The sequence below is a fragment of the Gossypium hirsutum genome, chromosome A13, assembly GCF_007990345.1.
Source record: "Gossypium hirsutum isolate 1008001.06 chromosome A13, Gossypium_hirsutum_v2.1, whole genome shotgun sequence".
NCBI classification, from domain to species: domain Eukaryota; kingdom Viridiplantae; phylum Streptophyta; class Magnoliopsida; order Malvales; family Malvaceae; genus Gossypium; species Gossypium hirsutum.
The window spans coordinates 95059920-95078704 of NC_053436.1; the positions used below are offsets into that span (position 1 = coordinate 95059920).

The window sequence follows — 18785 nt, forward strand, 5'->3', positions numbered from 1 at the left end:
ATATTATTATCTCTCTCGAGACTAACAACGTCTAACCCTAGATTGAATAATTGAAATATCTTTCTAATTAACGCCCTAGGGTTATATTAACTCTATCTATGGATCCCCTTATTAGGTTTCACCCTAATCCGGTAAAATCTTGTCACCCTATCTCTAGGAGCGCAATCAACTCGGCTTAATTATGAAAATTTTACTTTTAGACAGGGTCTATTCCTCCTCTGAATAAGAGCTTAACTTGAATCAATATCCTGGAATATCAAAACAAGAATTAAGAACACATAATTAAGAACAAGTCAAATATTTATCATACAATTCAGATAATAATAACAAGATCCATCTTAGATTTCATTCCCTTTAGGTATTTAAGGGTTTTAGTTCATACTAATGAAAGAAAACATCTCAAAAGAATAAAAATAACAAAACATAAGAAAACCCAAAACTCCTGAGGGAATTTGAAGGGAGATCTTCAGTCTTGATGGTGAATCCGGCTTCTGAGATGGATTGATCAGCTTTTCTTGAGCAATTCCTTGCTCCCTCCTATGCGTCGCCCTATTCTCCTCTTCTAGGGTGTATTTATAGGCTTTGGAATGCCTAAAAGCCCTCAAAATTGGCCTTTTCTGAATTGGACTAAAATTAGGCTCTGCAGGGACATGCCCGTGTGCGATTGCTTAAGGCCGTGGTTAAGGCTGTTAAATGGGAATGGGCGTGTGATTTACCCGTGTAAATCATGCTTTGACCTTGCCAAAGGGACACGGCCGTATAGTCTGCCCCTGTGAGGAAGTCTAGGCCGTGTTGATTTCGTACGTTGGCTCATTTTCTCCGTTTTTGGCCCGTTTCTCGTTCCTTTCACTCTCCTATGCTCACCTAAGTATAAAACATGAAATTAAGGCATTAGGATCATCAAATTCACCAATTTTAAGGAAAAATCATCCATAAAATGTGCTAAGCATGGGATAGAATTATGTATAAATTACGGTTTATCAGCAGCATAGTAGTTTCATAAAAAATAACATCTCTGCTATTTAGAACTTTTCTATTTTTAGGTCACCATAACTTATATCCTTTTACACCAGCATTATAACCAAGAAAAACACATTTAATGGATCTCATTTTCAATTTTACATCATCAATATGAGCATACGCAGGATACCAAAAAATCTTTAAATCATAATAATCAGCAAGATTAGCAGACCATACCTCTTGTAGAGTCTTTCTCTCAATGGCAACGGGTGGATAATGATTGATCAAAAAACATGTAGTAGAGGCTTCTTCAGCCCAAAATGACTTTGGTAAATTAGCATTCAACAATATACATCGAACCTTCTCCATAATCGTTCTGTTCATTCGTTCTGCAATGTCGTTTTGTTGTGGAATATGACGAACTGTCAAGTGTCTCACAATCCTTTCTAATTTGCACAATTCGTTAAACTTATCAAAACAAAATTCCAAACCATTATCTATGCAGTGGTGTTTTATCTATTTTCCTGTTTGTTTCTCAACCATAGTTTTCCAAGACTTGAATGCAGAAAACACATCACTGTTCTGCTTCAAGAAGAATGCCCAAACTTTTCTGGAAAAATCATCAAAAAGTGTTAGCATATAATTAGCTCCACCTCCCGAAGGCACTCTAGATGGTCCCCAAAGACCAAAATGAATATAATCCAACGTTCCCTTAGTGTTATGGATTCGTCTGCTGAATCTGTAACTCTCATAACTCGTATTTGTCACCAGAATAGGGTTACAAGAATGCTACAGCAAGTTAAATAAATAAACAGGTAAAATCATTATCATTACAATAATAACTTACATTTACGAGGCTTAAATAAAGCTTAAAGGACTAAAGAAATAATCTTAAAACCCTTAAGGACGAATTTGATACAAGTCAGTAAATTTCAGGATAATAATAAAAATTTCAAAAACAGGGGACACATGGCTGTGTGACATAGCCTAGGCTATGTGATTATTTGAAGTTGGAACACACTATCGTGTCCCAACTCATGTTTTAAACTATGTAACTCACTGACTTTGATCACACGGCTGTGACATAGGCCGTGTGACTCACTGACTTAGCACACACAGTCGTTGTCGCAGACTGTACGCCAAACCGTGTATGGCACATGGCCGTGTGGCAGCCTGTGTCCTAGGCCATGTGCACCTAAATTAACCTTAAACATCAAGTTTACCATTTTAAGCTTTCTTGGACTCCAAGCAATCCAATTACCAGCCGTTAGACCTATTCAAATTATTATTAATCTTACTCAAATCATGTCAAACCTATAATTTTAAGAACCTAACCCATGTACCCTAATTGGTACCACAATTATACATACATGTATAATGATATAAATCATCAACCATTCAAACATACATACTTATCCTATTTGAACCAATTATCCAACCTCCTAATTTACCAAGTTAAAATCAAACTTATACCAATTGTTATTCTTAGCTAAGCTTACCAAAAACTTAACCATAACTTCACAAAATGAACTATATTCACCACAAACCTAGCAACCACATAACTATCATCACATTACAAGACAACATCAATCAAAAGACGAATTAATTACATGCTTTATATATATTCATATCAATCGAGGTCAATGATATAACGACCTATCACATGCCATATAATCCAAAATAAAAGTTCAAAAACTACTGAAAACAGATGGAAAGTGCGACTTGAGTGCTAATCCGATAGTTCATCCCACGAAAAGATGTCTGCAAGAAAATGCAAGTAACACAAGTAAGCTTTTTGAAGCTTAGTAAATTCAACGGACTAAAACAATAAATCTTACCGAAGTAAAAATAACAATTTAATCAAATATAATTCAACAACTATTATTTCTTGTCATCTTCAATTGTAAAGTAATGAATTACATAGTTCAATATAATAATTTTTGAAAAACATACATGTCTACAACAGATTCAATTCAAGATGTCAAGTACAAATCATCCCATTCAAAGTCATTAAACAAGTTATTACTACAATAATTACGACCTGATGAACAACTTACAGATATGAGCACACAAGTAGTCCAATTGAAACACGCCAAATGCTCATAAGAGCTAATCCAACCAATAACACACCAAATGCTTATGAGAGCCAATACAACCGATAACACGCCTCAGCACTAAGTGCTTAGCCCGTACGCTATACATCTGCCCTCAAAACATGCCAGAACATGATAGTATAACATAAGGGTTCACAAAAAACGTTGAACCTCAGTATATTCAGGAAAAATATATAAAGCACGCCACATAAATCTCCACCCTAACCCTGCAAAACACACCATCATTTAGTTGTACTCTATCTCGCGTTCATTCGGCCCAAGTACCGAAATTTAATAACATTTTGCAAACAACTTTACATCATAAATAGAACAATTAATATCCACTATTTCATATCAAATCATCATACAATTCAAATAGATATGAAATTACAAATCGAACGAACTTACTTGGACTGAAGTGTAATAATTGTAAAAGTTCAGGGACTATTCCATAAATTTCCCTTTTCCACGTAAATCAATAGGGTCTTGACCTAAAATGTAACATTTCCAATTATTAGCTTCCATTTCATATTCCAATTTATTCTACAATTTTTACCCTTTTCTTTTTGAAATTTAAAAAAATTGCCCTTAACTTTCACAATTTATGCAATTTAGTCCTTTAACCGAAATTCATCAAATTAACCATTTTCTCAAGTTCAAAATTTACAGCAAAATAAACTAGGCCCTTAAACAGTCCTAATTATACCTCTAATTGACCATGAAACCTTGAAATTTTTACATTTTAAAAAATTATTAAAAATTAGTTCACAAAACAACCAAATACCACAATCAAAGCTTCAAACACATAATTATCATAACAAAACAACTAATATTCATCAATGGAAACTTCTAAAATTTTTAACAGATTCAAAAATGAAGGTACGGGTTAGTTGGACCTAGTTGTAACAATCTCAAAAACATAAAATTCATTAAAAACAAGACTAAAAAACTTACTCATGCAAAGGAGTGAGCTAGCCAAACCTCCAAACTTATCCTTTCGTGGTGTTTTCGGAAAAAACCATGGAAAAATGAAGAACATAATGGTATTTTATTTTAATTATGCTTTGTTTAATTTTGATTTAATTACAAAATTATCATTTCAACACATTTCACTCAATTTTAACTTCAATTATCGTCAATTATTTATTAACAATGGTTTAATTGCTTCATTGGCCCTTCCAATTTATTAGTTATGCTATTAAATCATCTAAATGCAATAATTACAAAGTTTTGTACCTTTTACAATTTAGTTCTTTTTCTTTAATTAGTTATCTAAACGTTAAAATTTGTAACACCCCAAACTCAACCTAGACGTTATGGCCGAATCTGGCGATATCACATTGAAGTGTTTTTCGTAAAGTACGAAATTGTTAAAAATCCATTCTTTATTAAACCTTTTTGAATGACCTTGAAGATGATTGCAAGACTTGTCGCTTATTTTCAAAATGTAAGTCGTTTGTTTAAAACGTTCTTTCTTGTGGAAGCTCTTAAATCAATTTATATCTGTGGCATTTTTTAAAAACATTTATCTTTTTGAAAACCCGCGTATTTTCCCTACTACTAGAAGTATTAAAGTAAAAGAAATATAAATCCCCAAATTAAAAATAAAATCCAGAGAGGCTTTATTACATAAAAATACCCAATTTAAACTACTTATAAATAAAAGAAAAATATGGAAGCATGTGCGGTTGTGTGGCCACCTTCGAGTCCCTCGCAGCACCGATCTGCCTAAGGATTACCTGTGCAGATAAGCAGAAGGGTCAATTTACGAAAACTCAGTGTATAATCCCTTAATAAACAAACAGTCAAACATACAGTGAGCAAATACGGTCTGGGCCTAAACCCATATCAGTAATAGTGACAATATCAGTTTGGGCTTTAGCCCATCTCAAAATAGAAACAGTCATGTGTTTGGGCCTTGGCCCATTGCAGTAACAGTAAACAGAGCAGTAACAGTAATCAGTGCAGTAACAGTAATCAGTATGCAAGTCCTACCCAACCAGCCTCTACACTCTACTCCGTCCAGCCCTACACTCCATGTGGGGATAAAATCAACCCACCCATCCCTACACTCTAAAATAGCACCGGTTGCGGCACTAAACAGTATTTGCAGTAGAGCTGCCAGTATAATAGGCTTAAAGCCATTAGTGATTTGTAGCAGAGCTACCAGTACAATAAACTTCCTCCAATCATAGTAAACTCATCCCCATGCAATGCATCGTACAATCATGTCATGTCATATCATAGAATCATACATGTATCCATTGCAGTTTAAATAGCAAGCTAAAATACAGTTATACTTGTACATATATATAAATACCTCACATAGGGGCAAAACAGTCAATTGACCATGTAGAGACATTTCAGTCATTTTACCACATAAGGGCAAAATAGTCATTACATCAAACTGGGGTCTAGGTATACTTACCAACCTAAAAGTAGGTCCATAGTCGTCTCGGACGACCTGTGCAACCTTAACATTCTAACAGTGAAAATGGGCCCAAAGCCTATAATGCGAACCCATGGAGGCCCACACGCCTGATACGTGATATTCGCGACAAGTTTTAAAAATTTATAATTAATCGTTCTTGAAACTAACTATTATCACGATGAAGACAAGTGTACCTATCGAACAGTAGTATAGCTTTAGCAAGACCGGATTGTTGAAGCCAAAGGAACCAAAAGTACTAGTAATTACTTTTTTTTTATTATCTAGCCTAAAAATTAAGGGATTTGTTTATCTGAACTAATTAACTAAACTAAGAGTGCACAGAGAAAAAATTGGGGAAAAGCTTTGGGAAAACTCGATTGATTAAGACAATACCCAAGGAAAAATCCACCTAGACTTCACTTGTTATTTGACTCTGAATCAGATGATTTATTCATTTGACTTGATCCGTAGAAATCCCTAAGTTATATTATTCTCTCTCTCGAGACTAATAACGTCTAACCCTAGGTTGATTAATTGAAATCTCTTTCTAATTAACGCCCTAGTGTTGCATTAACTCGATCTATGGATCCCCTTATTAGGTTTCACCCTAATCTAATAAAATCTTGTCACCCTATCTCTAGGTGTGCAATCAACTCTGCTTAATTATGGTAAATTTACTCTTAGATAGGGTGTAATATCCTGAATTAGGGCCTAATCGGAATAGTGGTTTCGTGACCATAAATCTGAGATAGAAATAATTATTTTATAATTATTTTGAGGTTTATGATATGATTGCATGATTGTTTGAAAATTTCGTGATGAAATTCTATGCCTAAAGTGCTTAAATTGAAAGTAGGGACTAAATCGAATAAGTTGCAAAACTTGCATTCTAGAAGTTTTTAGTATGAAATTGTTTTGGAATATTAATGAGGAGGTCTTAAATAGCAATTTGACCAATTTTAAGTTCATGGACAAATTTAGGACATGGAAGGAATTTTTGGAAAGTTTAGTAGTAAGGGTATTTTGGTCATTTAGTTATTAAAATGAATTAAAAACAAAATTAAAAGCCAATTTTTGTCCATCTTCTTCATTAGGCCGAAATTTCAAGGGTTCTCCATAGCTAGGGCTTGTTTCAAGCTTCCAAGCTCCATAGTAAGTGATTCCAAGCCCCGTTTTTAATGATTTTTACGTTTTTGAGATCCCGGTAACTCGATAAAGCTTATGTTAGCAATAATTTAACCTAGGGTTTATATTTGGAAAAATACCCATAGGTGAAATTTGTGTATTTTGATGTTTTATGATAGAATATGAAGTTTTAAATTATGTTAGACAACTTGTACTACTCGATTTTAAGCAAAAACGAGTAAAAGGGTTTAATCGGTAAAAATACCTAATAGTCACAAGTACATGTTAGAGTGAGAATTTGATGTTGCCATAGAAGAGAAAAGTGATCAGCATGTTGTAAAACATAAGAATAAGGAACAAAGTTTAATTCCAAGCCTAGGGGCAAAAATGTAAATATGCAAAAGTTTAGGGGTAAAATTGTAATTTTGCCAAAATTTGAGTTAAGGATTAATTTGATAATGTGAGTATTAAATAAGCTAAATGTGTTATTTTAGATCAAGAAAGACGTGGAATCGACCTCAATCGAGGAAAAGAAAAGATTGTGGACTAAATTGCAAAATCTTTGTATTTTGGTACCAAGGTAAGTTCATGTGTAAATAATGTAGCATAATGGTTATTTTTAAGTTATTGATGTTAATTATATGTTATGCTGAATTTTATTATGAAATGTATGCTTTGTGGTTAATTTCAAATAATATGTAAATTATGTGAGCTACTTGTTAAATATAATTGTTACTGAGTATTGATTTCGGCATTCTACGGAAGACGGCAAGGATAAGTGTTCGAGAAAAAATCCCGTTTGAACCTTAGGAATAGATTAGGATACAAGTGACATGTCACTAGGATGGTTGAGCATCCGAACTCGTTGAGTTGAGTCCGAGTTCACTTATGGATGCAAATGTCCGAACTTGTTGAGTTGAGTCCGAGTTCGTGAGATGTAACTAGGCATTCGAACTCGTTGAGTTGAGTCCGAGTTCACTTGTGGATGCGAACGCCCGAGCTCGTTGAGTTGAGTCCGAGTTCACTTATGGGCGGGTTACATGATTGCTTGATTGCATATATGGCACTTATGTGCAAGTTATCTGTGTATCCGAATTATATTCCGATGTGTTCAACGGGTAAAGTTCTACTCAAATGGAGGAATATTCGAGATGTAAAGAGACGTATTGGTAAGTGATGTGAAATGAATATTTTGGACAGGTATGTATTTAACCCTCGGGTTGAGTATTGATACAACCACGATAAGGTAATAAGATGATGAAAAATGATTAAAAATGTGATATGTGTTTTAGTGATACATGCTAATGTTGATTGGTATGACTGTTTGTTATGTTACTTATTATTTGCATATGAACTTACTAAGCATTTATGCTTACTCCCTCCTTCTTACTCATTGTAGTTTTGGACAAGCCAGCTCAGGAGTCGGGATAGGTCGAAGGCTCAGTCACACTATCCGGAAGACTTTTGGTAATCGCTTGTAAATTTAAGTATGGCATGTATAGCAATATACTTTTTTGTGCAAATGATCTTATGGTATGGTGATGGAATGGTTGAGGAAATACTTGATAATGATAAATTATGGAAATAGTTAGTTTAGATTATATTTGATGTTAAGGAAAATTATTAAGATACTTAGTGCATAAAAACTCATAAAAGGGATGAAATTTGCCATAAACAGAATACTGCAGCAACACTGACGCGAGTTTAAAAATTTACTAAAAATCATAGAAATTGAACTTGGTGATGGACTACATATCAAATTGAAGATTATTATGTCTAGTTTCACATGAAACAAATGAAACAGGTAAAGGAATTATATGTTACAAGATATTTTAATTTTAGTGAAACAGGGTCATAGCAGTTTCTGAATCCCCTATTCCAACTTTAGAAATTCACCATAAATTGTAAAGATATAATTAGGTAGTGTATTTTATATTCTCAGAATCCTTATTTAGTCTAGTTTCAGGAGAAATAAACCTCATAGTCATATGGATTTTTTACAGAGAGAAATGTGGTTCGTAGTAAACAGATGTCAGACCAGTCAAGTCCTGAAACAGGGGTAACTTTAACTAATAAACTGTACTAATTGGCCCAACCAAAAATTCTATAAAAAACTTAGTAGATAGGTATATGAGTCTAGATTTAGGGAAAATTTACGGATCTTGATTTCGATCTTCGTAACTCAAGATATGATTTTTCTTGTGACTGTGATGCAAGTAGCTTAAAAGCTGTGAATGTAGAAATAAATAATCCAAAGTTCTAAATATGTTAAATTAAGCTTAGTAACACCTCATACTCGACTCCGGCGACGGTCTCGGGCGTGGGGACGTTACATTTAGTGGTATCAGAGCAGTTTTAGTCGGTTCTCGAACTACTTGTTGTATGTACGGATTTTGCTATACATGCCATATGTATGAATTGTGATAGTGTGACGACTTCTGACCTTTTTAAATGAATTTTTTTATATAGTAAATGGATCCCGATCCAGCTGTGGCAGATGAAGTAGAGAGTAATGCGCCAGCTCCGGCTGAAGGAGCAGCACCGACTAAAAACCCACCCCCTACTGTTGGTCAGGGAGGAGGAGAAAGGGATCGGGAAGCCTTTCTCCAAATGATGAGTGCATGGTACACTGAGTTCGTTCGTACGAACCCAAATGTACGACCTCCCCCACCTCCCCCAATTCCTCAACCTGTACCCCCGATGCCTCAAGGTATGGATATGATAAAATTTCACAGAACCCCCGTTGACAGAATTCGTAAACAAGGGGCTGAAGAATTTAGAGCAAATATTGATGATGATGCAGAGAAAGCAGAGTTCTAGCTTGAAAATTCTATCCGGGTATTTGATGAATTATCTTGTACACCTGAAGAATGTTTGAAATGTGCTACATCTTTGTTGAGAGATTCAGCCTATAATTGGTGGAAGACTTTGATTTCGGTGGTACCGAAAGAGAGGGTAACCTGGGAATTCTTTCAAGAAGAGTTTCGGAAGAAATATATTAGTGAAAGGTTTATTGATCAGAAATGTAAAGAGTTTCTTGAGCTGAAGCAAGGTAATATGACAGTCTCAGAATATGAAAGAGAGTTTGTTCGATTGAGTAAGTATGCCAGGGAATATGTTCCTACAGAAGCCAAGATGTGCCGACGATTTGAAGACGGGCTCAACGAAGACATTAAAGTATTTGTCGGGATCCTTGAACTAAAAGAAATGGTAGTACTGGTTGATCGAGCTTGCAAGGCTGAAGAACTACTTAAAGAAAAGAAAAAGGTAGAGGCTGAGACTAGAAACTGGAAGAAAAGACCGATGAGTAGTTCATTTTCACAGCAACCTAGAAAGTCAAGGAATATGAATCCTCGTTCCCAAGCTTCAGTTGGACAATCATATGGGAATTATAAGAAGCAAAATGTGGGTCCTAAATCTCAGAATACTTCTGCAGCCAGTGTAGGGAACTCGAGATTTGTTAAACCCGAGTGCCAGCGGTGTGGTAGAAATCATTTTGGTCCGTGCAGAGCAAATGAATGTTTTCGATGTGGTTCTCCGGATCATTTTATTAGAGACTGCCCAGAGAGAGCTGAGAAAGAAAAATTTCAGAATGTAAAAGCTAGTGGTGCAGACTCGAGGGGAAGGTATCCGAGAAAAGCTGGAAGTGAAACAAGCAGTAAGAATGTAGCCAGGGATGCACCGGTTAGACCTGAAGGAAGGGCTCCGGCTAGAACTTATGCTATTAAAGCGCGTGAAGATGCTTCCTCAACTGATGTGATTACCGGTTCATTTTCTCTCTATAATGTTAATGTTATTGCTTTGATTGATCCCGGTTCTACTCATTCATATGTGTGCATGAAATTGGTGTCTAGTATGAATATACCTGTTGAGAACACAGAATTTATGATTAGAGTGTCGAATCCGTTAGGCAAATGTGTGACTATTGATAAAGTATGTAAGAAATGTCCTTTAATGATTCGGGATCATTACTTTCCGGCCGACTTGATGTTGTTGCCGTTTGATGAGTTTGATGTTATTTTGGGTATGGATTGGTTGACATTGCATGATGCTAAAATAAATTGCAAAGAAAAGGTTATAGAATTAAAGTGTGAAAATGGTGAAACTCTGCGGGTTGAATCAGATAAATCAGAGGCATTGCCTAGTGTGATTTCTTCAATGTCGGCTCAAAGATATCTGAGAAAGGGTTATGAAGCTTATTTGGCGTATGTAATTAATACAAAAGAAGTTGAAAAGAAAGTTGAATCAGTGTCGGTTGTGTGTGAATTTGCAGACGTATTTCCAGAAGAATTGTCGGGTTTGCCTCCAATCAGGGAAGTAGAATTTGGTATTGATTTGATACCAGGAACAGCTCCAATTTCGATTGCTCCGTATAGAATGGCACCAGCAAAGTTGAAGGAATTAAAGTCGCAGTTGCAAGAGTTGACTGATAAAGGTTTTGTGAGACCGAGTTTTTCACCTTGGGGTGCTCCCGTGTTATTTGTGAAAAAGAAGGATGGTTCTATGAGGTTGTGTGTTGATTATCGGCAGTTAAACAAGGTGACAATCAAAAACAAGTATCCGTTGCCAAGAATCGATGATTTGTTTGATCAGCTAAAAGGAGCGACATGGTTTTCAAAGATTGACTTGAGATCTGGGTATTACCAACTGCGGGTAAAGGAGTCGGATGTGCCTAAAACTGCTTTTAGAACAAGGTACGGTCATTATGAATTTTAGTTATGCCATTCGGGTTGACAAATGCTCCTGCTGTGTTTATAGATTTAATGAATCGCATATATCGGCCATACTTGGACAGATTTGTTGTGGTGTTTATAGATGATATTTTAATTTATTCAAAAGATGAGACAGAGCATGCTGAGCATTTGAGGATAGTTTTGCAAACTTTGAGAGATAAGCAGCTGTATGCTAAGTTTAGTAAAAGTGAATTTTGGCTTCGGGAAGTTGGATTTTTGGGTTATATTGTTTCAGGTGATGGTATACGGGTTGATCCTAGTGAAATTTCAGCCATTGTTGATTGGAAACCACCGAAAAACGTAACTGAAGTTAGAAGTTTCTTGGGGCTAGCTGGGTATTATCGGTGATTTGTAAATGGATTTTCTATAATTGCTGCTCCTATGACTAGACTACTCCGAAAGGATGTTAAATTTGAATGGACGGAAGAATGTCAACAGAGTTTTGAAGAATTGAAAAAGTTATTAACTGAAGCACCAGTGTTGGTACAACCCGAATTAGGTAAAGAATTTGTGGTGTATAGTGATGCTTCTCTAAATGGTTTGGGGTGTGTACTCATGCAAGAAGGAAAAGTGGTGGCTTATCTTCGAGGCAGTTAAAACCTCATGAGAGGAATTATCCTACTCACGATTTGGAATTGGCTGCAGTGGTGTTTGCTTTGAAGATTTGGCGACATTATTTGTATGGTGAAAAGTGCCGAGTATATACCGATCACAAAAGTCTTAAATACTTGATGTCACAAAAAGACTTCAATTTGAGACAGCGAAGATGGTTGGAGTTATTGAAAGATTATGAGCTTGTTATTGATTATCATCCGGGAAAAGCGAATGTGGTTGCCGATGCTTTAAGTAGAAAGTTGTTGTTTCCTTTGAGAGTTATGAACACTCAGTTGAAAATGTCAGATGACGGTTCGATTCTAGCAGAGTTAAGAGCAAGACCGATGTTTTTATAAGAGATTTCTGAAACTCAGAAAAATGATCAAGATTTGCTAGCCAAAAGAAAACAGTGTGAAGCTGATACGGGATCAGATTTCAGAATTGGTTCTGATGGGTGCTTAATGTTTAAAGATCGGATTTGTGTACCGAAGAATGAGGAATTGATTCAAAAGATCCTACAAGAAGCACATAGTGGCTATTTCTCGATTCATCCGGGTAGTACGAAAATGTATAATGACTTGAAGAAAATGTATTGGTGGAATGGAATGAAAAGAGATATATCAGAGTTTGTGTCCAAATGCTTAATTTGTCAACAGGTGAAAGCTGAACACCAAGTACCTTCAGGATTACTCCAGCCTATTATGGTTCCTGAATGGAAATGGGATCGTATTACTATGGATTTTGTTTCAGGATTGCCATTGACTCCGGGAAAGAAAGATGCCATCTGGGTAATAGTTGACAGATTAACTAAGTCGGCTCATTTTATCCCGGTATGTATGGATTATTCTCTTAACAAGTTGGCTGAACTGTATATTAGAGAAATTGTTAGATTACACGGAATACCATTATCGATTATTTCAGATAGAGATCCAAGGTTTACCTCGCGATTTTGGCAAAAGTTGCAAGACGCGTTAGGTACGAAGTTAAATTTCAGTACTGCTTTTCATCCACAAACTAATGGACAATCAGAAAGAATAATTCAGATTCTTGAAGATATGATTAGATGTTGTGTATTGGAATTTCAAGGAAGTTGGGAAAGATACTTACCGTTGGTGGAATTTGCTTACAATAATAGTTATCAGACGAGCTTGAAAATGGCACCTTATGAAGCATTATATGGTCGTAAGTGTCGAACGCCATTTTATTGGACTGAACTCAAGGAAAATCAGATTTATGGAGTTGATCTAATAAAAGAAACTGAAGAAAAAGTGAAGATAATTCGAGATTGTTTGAAAGCTGCTTCAGATAGACAGAAATCTTATGCAGACCTAAAGCGAAAGGACATTGAATTTCAAGTTGGTGATAAAGTATTTTTAAAGGTGACTCCGTGGAAGAAAGTCCTTAGATTTGGACGGAAGGGCAAATTAAGTCCGCATTTTGTTGGGCCGTATGAAGTAATTGAAAAAGTTGGACCAGTAGTATATCGGCTAGCATTACCACTTGAATTAGAGAAGATTCATGATGTGTTCCACGTATCTATGTTACGTCGGTATCGTTCGGATCCTTCACATGTAGTTTCACCGACAGAAATTGAACTACAACCAGATATGACCTACGAAGAAGAACCGATTAAGATTTTAGCTCGAGAGGTCAAACAACTAAGGAATAAAAATGTTGCACTTGTGAAGGTGTTGTGGCAAAGGCATGGAGTAGAAGAAGCTACATGGGAATCCGAAGAAACTATGAGAAATCAATACCCACATCTGTTTACCGGTAAGATTTTCGAGGACGAAAATCCTTAAAGGGGGAGAGTTGTAATATCCCGAATTAGGGCCTAATCAGAATAGTGATTTTGTGACCATAAATCCGAGATAGAAATAATTATTTTATAATTATTTTTAGGTTTATGATATGATTGCATGATTGTTTGAAAATTTCGTGATGAAATTCTATGCCTAAAGTGCTTAAATTGAAAGTAGGGACTAAATCGAATAAGTTGCAAAACTTGCATTCTAGAAGTTTTTAGTATGAAATTGTTTTGGAATATTAATGAGGAGGTCTTAAATAGCAATTTGACCAATTTTAAGTTCATGGACAAAATTAGGACATGGAAGGAATTTGCTTGTTTCCAGCCTTGATGTGCCTCAGCCTCTTTGAAATTGCCTGGTTCAATTATAGCCACATGTGCTCTCTTATAAATTTCAGCCAATGGTCTAGTACCCCTGACTGGTTCATCATCAATGTCCATTTCTAGACCATTTTGATTAGCTTCAGTCTAATCAGCTATCAATTCTTCAGAATCAGCTTCTGGATCATTTCTTTTCCAGTTCCAGCTTGCATTTTCATCAAAAACCACATCTCTACTTACTTGGATTTTGTTTGATGAAGGATCTAAGATCCTATACCCTTTCTTGACTAAGCTGTAGCCAACCAGAATGCCAAGCTGGGCTCTTTCTGACAGCTTATCCCTCTTACTGTTGGCGTGTGAGCATAACGCAAGTAGCCAAAGACCTTCAAATGAGTCAATAATGGCTTAAACCCGAACCAGGCCTCAAAAGGTGTTTAATGTGTTAAAGCCTTGGTTGGAAGTCTATTTTGAAGGTACACAACAATGTTAATTGCTTCAGCCCACAGGGTTTTAGGTAAATTCTTTTCAAACAATAGGCACCTGGCCATATCCATTAAACTCCTGTTCTTTCTTTCACTTACCCCATTTTGCTGAGGTGTATAGACATTGGTCAGCTGATGTTTGATGCCAGCATCACTGCAGAGAGCTTGAAATTGAGCTAAAGTGTACTCAGCTCCATTGTCTGATCTAATGGTCTTCAATTTGCATCCTATTTCTGTTTCAGCTACAACCTTAAACTTCAAGAACACTTGAGCTACTTTAGATTTGTGCTTCAAAAAGAAAATCCAGCAATATATGTGTAACACCCCTAACCCGTTTCCATCACTGCAATGTGTTCTGAGATATTACCGAACCAAATACTTATTCGTAAAATTTTCATGCATCTTCTTCTATCATCTTCATTTCGCTAAGTTCATCTTTAATAATGCATAATTCATTATACTACCATATACGATCCTTATTCATACATAGCCGGAACACATAATTAATCATTATCAAGTTCAATCAAAACCATTACATAAGTTTACATCATATAACAACCATATCATATGATTTTATGTTATGTTCAGACATAACCAGACGACCCATTACGCTATCTCAATTTAAATACTAAGATCATATACAATAGCCAAATTGCAATTAATCACTTATATAAAGGTGTCATAATCGAACCACCCCAAAAACACATAGTCAAAATTTCTTAGCATTTTCAACCCTCAAAAATATGTATATTTATATATATATATCATTCATTAATAGCATTAAACATTATAACCAAGACAAATTATATTATGATTAAACATAACCAAGTTCAAACTTAGTATTTAGGCCATATTCGCATGGCTGGAAGTATACATATCAAAGTTCAAACAAAATACATAGTAGCTTATACATACCGTAATGTTCACTTAGACCAACTAAGAAGAGGGTACCAAAACATTGCAGGCTGGTGTGATGACTTCGAAGATGGTCCCGAACACACAAAATGGATCAAAGAAATCTAAATAGGAGACAAGTAAACACACCAAATGAGTATTCAACTCAGTAAGTCATAAGCAATATAATACAGACCATTAACATGAGATCATAATAAAAATATTGTAAGATCAACCATTTAACCATACCGAATTATACCACAATTACTTAAATTATCGATTCAACCACAAGCCAAGTCTTGCTATCCAATTAAATATCAAAACAACTAGATAGTTTAGATCCTTTCCTCGAAGTATAAAACAATGATAAACTAGATGGTTCCATGCCTATACGTTTTATGTCTCAAATTCGATTTTTCCGTTAATAGCCCTAGCACTTTATTCTTTTCTGGCACACATTATACCCTCAACCGATTTCGCACACATAGTGCTAATCAAATTCGCACACATAGTGCCATGTTAAACCACACACATAGTGCTTTGGAAATTCACTTATTTATTGACATTCAAACCATCATACATAGTGCCAATCGATTTCGCACACATAGTGCCATTCAAATACGCACACTTAGTGCCAATGTTGGCTCATTATAATAAGGCAATTTACTTAAATCAAATAGCACATACAACCACATTTATAAATACGTATATCACTCCAAATAAATACCTACCCCAAGAAATTCTTTTATAATACGTTAGTATTAATTATGTATAAATTAATCAACCTACAAATGCTTATAGACTTACCTTATGTCGGAGATATGATTCCCAATCGTCTACTCAATATTCTTTGCTTTGCCTTTGCTTGTTTCCGCTCCTTTGGGTTCTTGAGCTAGAATAAATAAATTTAGTAGTTTAATTACCTTGCAAGATATTCATATATATGAATTTAATGATTCCACTTCTTCTTACAACCATCCTTGTTTAAGATATCAAACCTCAACTAATGCTTATATTATGTCTTTAAGCCGAATGCATTAACACTTCCAAAATAATATTATGTCAAATATGTTTACATTCAAATATATATATAATTATGAATCAAACTCAACTTTGTAAACCAACCTCCCTCATTGGGTCGATTATATAGAATCAAAAATTATTTCACAAATGTGCATACTATTTAACCGAATATGCAAGACCAAATTTAACTTTACCTATGTACTTAATTATAAGGCCGAACATACAATTTCAAATTTAATATCATTTTTATTTCATTTAAACACTGAGTTCCTCCACATAACAATTTGACCAAATGTTTCTAACTAAATAAAAAATAAAAACTCCACATCTATTCATAAGTTTATACCAATGTTCATATATCTATTAACTAGTTCATTCTTCATCTTTCTAATATTCCATCCAAAGCATCAAACACTATCCTCATAACATCTAAACATCACAACCGAATGCACATTTTATCACCAAATAGAAAAATCAACCTATGGGTTATAATATAGATTTGTCTACTAACTAAATTTCATAAAATTTAATGAAAAAAAAGAACATGAAATCTTACCTTGATTAACCCTTAAATTGACCGAATGCTTTTAACAATTTTTCTTTCTTTCTTCACTTAGGTTCGGCTTTGCAAGAAGAAGATGAACACTTCTCTCTCCTTCCATTTCTTCTTTTATCCATCTTTTTCTTATTAATCTATTTTTCTATTTAGATTATTAATCTGTTTTGGTGTCTCACAGGCCATGATTCTTGTAAAGATTACATCTGAGACACAGTCCTGAATACAGGACATGGCTTTATGCCTCTTAGTCCTCTCATCAGCATGTTGCCTGATCTGAGCCACTGTTGGGTTGGCTCTGAACATCTGAGTTGACCACTTCCTATAGGTCGAATGCCTGCAGGTAGGTCCTCATCTTGACTATCCAAATGTGAAACCCTTCACCATTAAAAACTAGTGGTGCTGCAGGAGAAAAGCCTGATGATGCCATCGATTTGAAGATATACAATAACAGGTCCACTAAGACAAAAGCTCTAGATACCAATTGTTGGTGTTAGAACAAAGAACAAGCAAGGTTCAACTAAAACTTGAGCAGCAAGGCTCGATACTTGTTGAAGAATCAAAACAAAAACAAAGAAAGATAGAGAGTGTATTGAATGAAAAATAATGATGATTTTCATTAACATGAATAATGGCATAAAGCCAATACAAATACAAAACATTTTCTGATCAAGGTAAAGCTAACATCACCTAAACACTACCTAACACCACTAATTACATTGAAAACACAAAGATAAAACTTGCACAACAAAACAAAGTTGATTTTCAGCTCAAACTATACCTAATTACATCACATATCATACCAACTTGGTTCAAAATAAACTAAATTACAAAATGGAAACTTGAAGTAACTAAATGTAACTAAACAAAACAGAAACACCAACAGTAGCAAGGTTCCTCATTTGGTTTATGCTTGGCTCGACAGCATCTGCTGCTTCCTTAGTTGCTTGTGCTACATTGAAGCCAACTTCAACAGGCATGTTTGAACTGCTTCTTTAATTGGAAGCGATGACATGATGTGCGAAATAACATGGTCCGACAACTCACTAAGTCTGTCGGCTAGGTCTTCCTCGTCTATTCTTTTGGCTTTTACGTCCCTAACATAAAACAAAAAAAAACAGACGAAGATGAGGTCAATTGAGGTTCCTTTTTGGCAAAGTAAAAAAGAAAAGCAGACAAAACATACCTGGTTTTTAGGTTTTCAGTATTAGCAAAACCTTGTTTTCTTTTGATGGCTATGAGATTGTTTCTGATAAAAAAAAAGAAAGAAGAATTGAACCCAAAAAATAAGATTTGAGAAACCCTGAACTAGTTGTTTAAACGCAAGTTAGCTCAAGCTGGTGGGGGAATTTATTTACGTTCAGAGTTCTAGTTCTTGTAGGATTAGGAAAACAAGATAGAGGGATTAATTAAGGTCTCTTCGTCGGCGCCTTCTTTTTTTATTTTCTAAGTTAATTATTAACAATAAATTAATTATAAAATAATATGAATTAATGGTAATTGCTTATTTTCTCCTGTATATAATTATACATTAAATTAAAATTTATATTTAATTATGTGATTTTATTTTTTATTTTTTACTTTCTCTACTATACATTATAGTCTAACGTTGCATATAATAAAACTTTGCATTTTTTATTTCAGATTTTGTTTTCATTTATAATTTAAATATCAGTTTAAAAATTTAAAAGCTTTTCTTCTTTTTTTTAATATCAAATTTAGTTTGAATATTTTTTAAGTTTATTTCCAACTTTTTATTACAAGAA

General features: G+C 34.8%; 1 long non-coding RNA gene across 1 annotated transcript; it reads right to left on the minus strand.

Annotated features, from left to right (window-relative positions):
• Positions 1-13965: 13965 nt before the first annotated feature.
• LOC121212493 (uncharacterized) lies at positions 13966-17599 on the minus strand. The gene is made up of 3 exons (XR_005907736.1): positions 17020-17599; positions 16248-16332; positions 13966-15565 (listed from the first exon to the last, which is right to left on the minus strand). It is a non-coding gene; the product is annotated as an uncharacterized lncRNA (long non-coding RNA).
• Positions 17600-18785: the final 1186 nt, after the last annotated feature.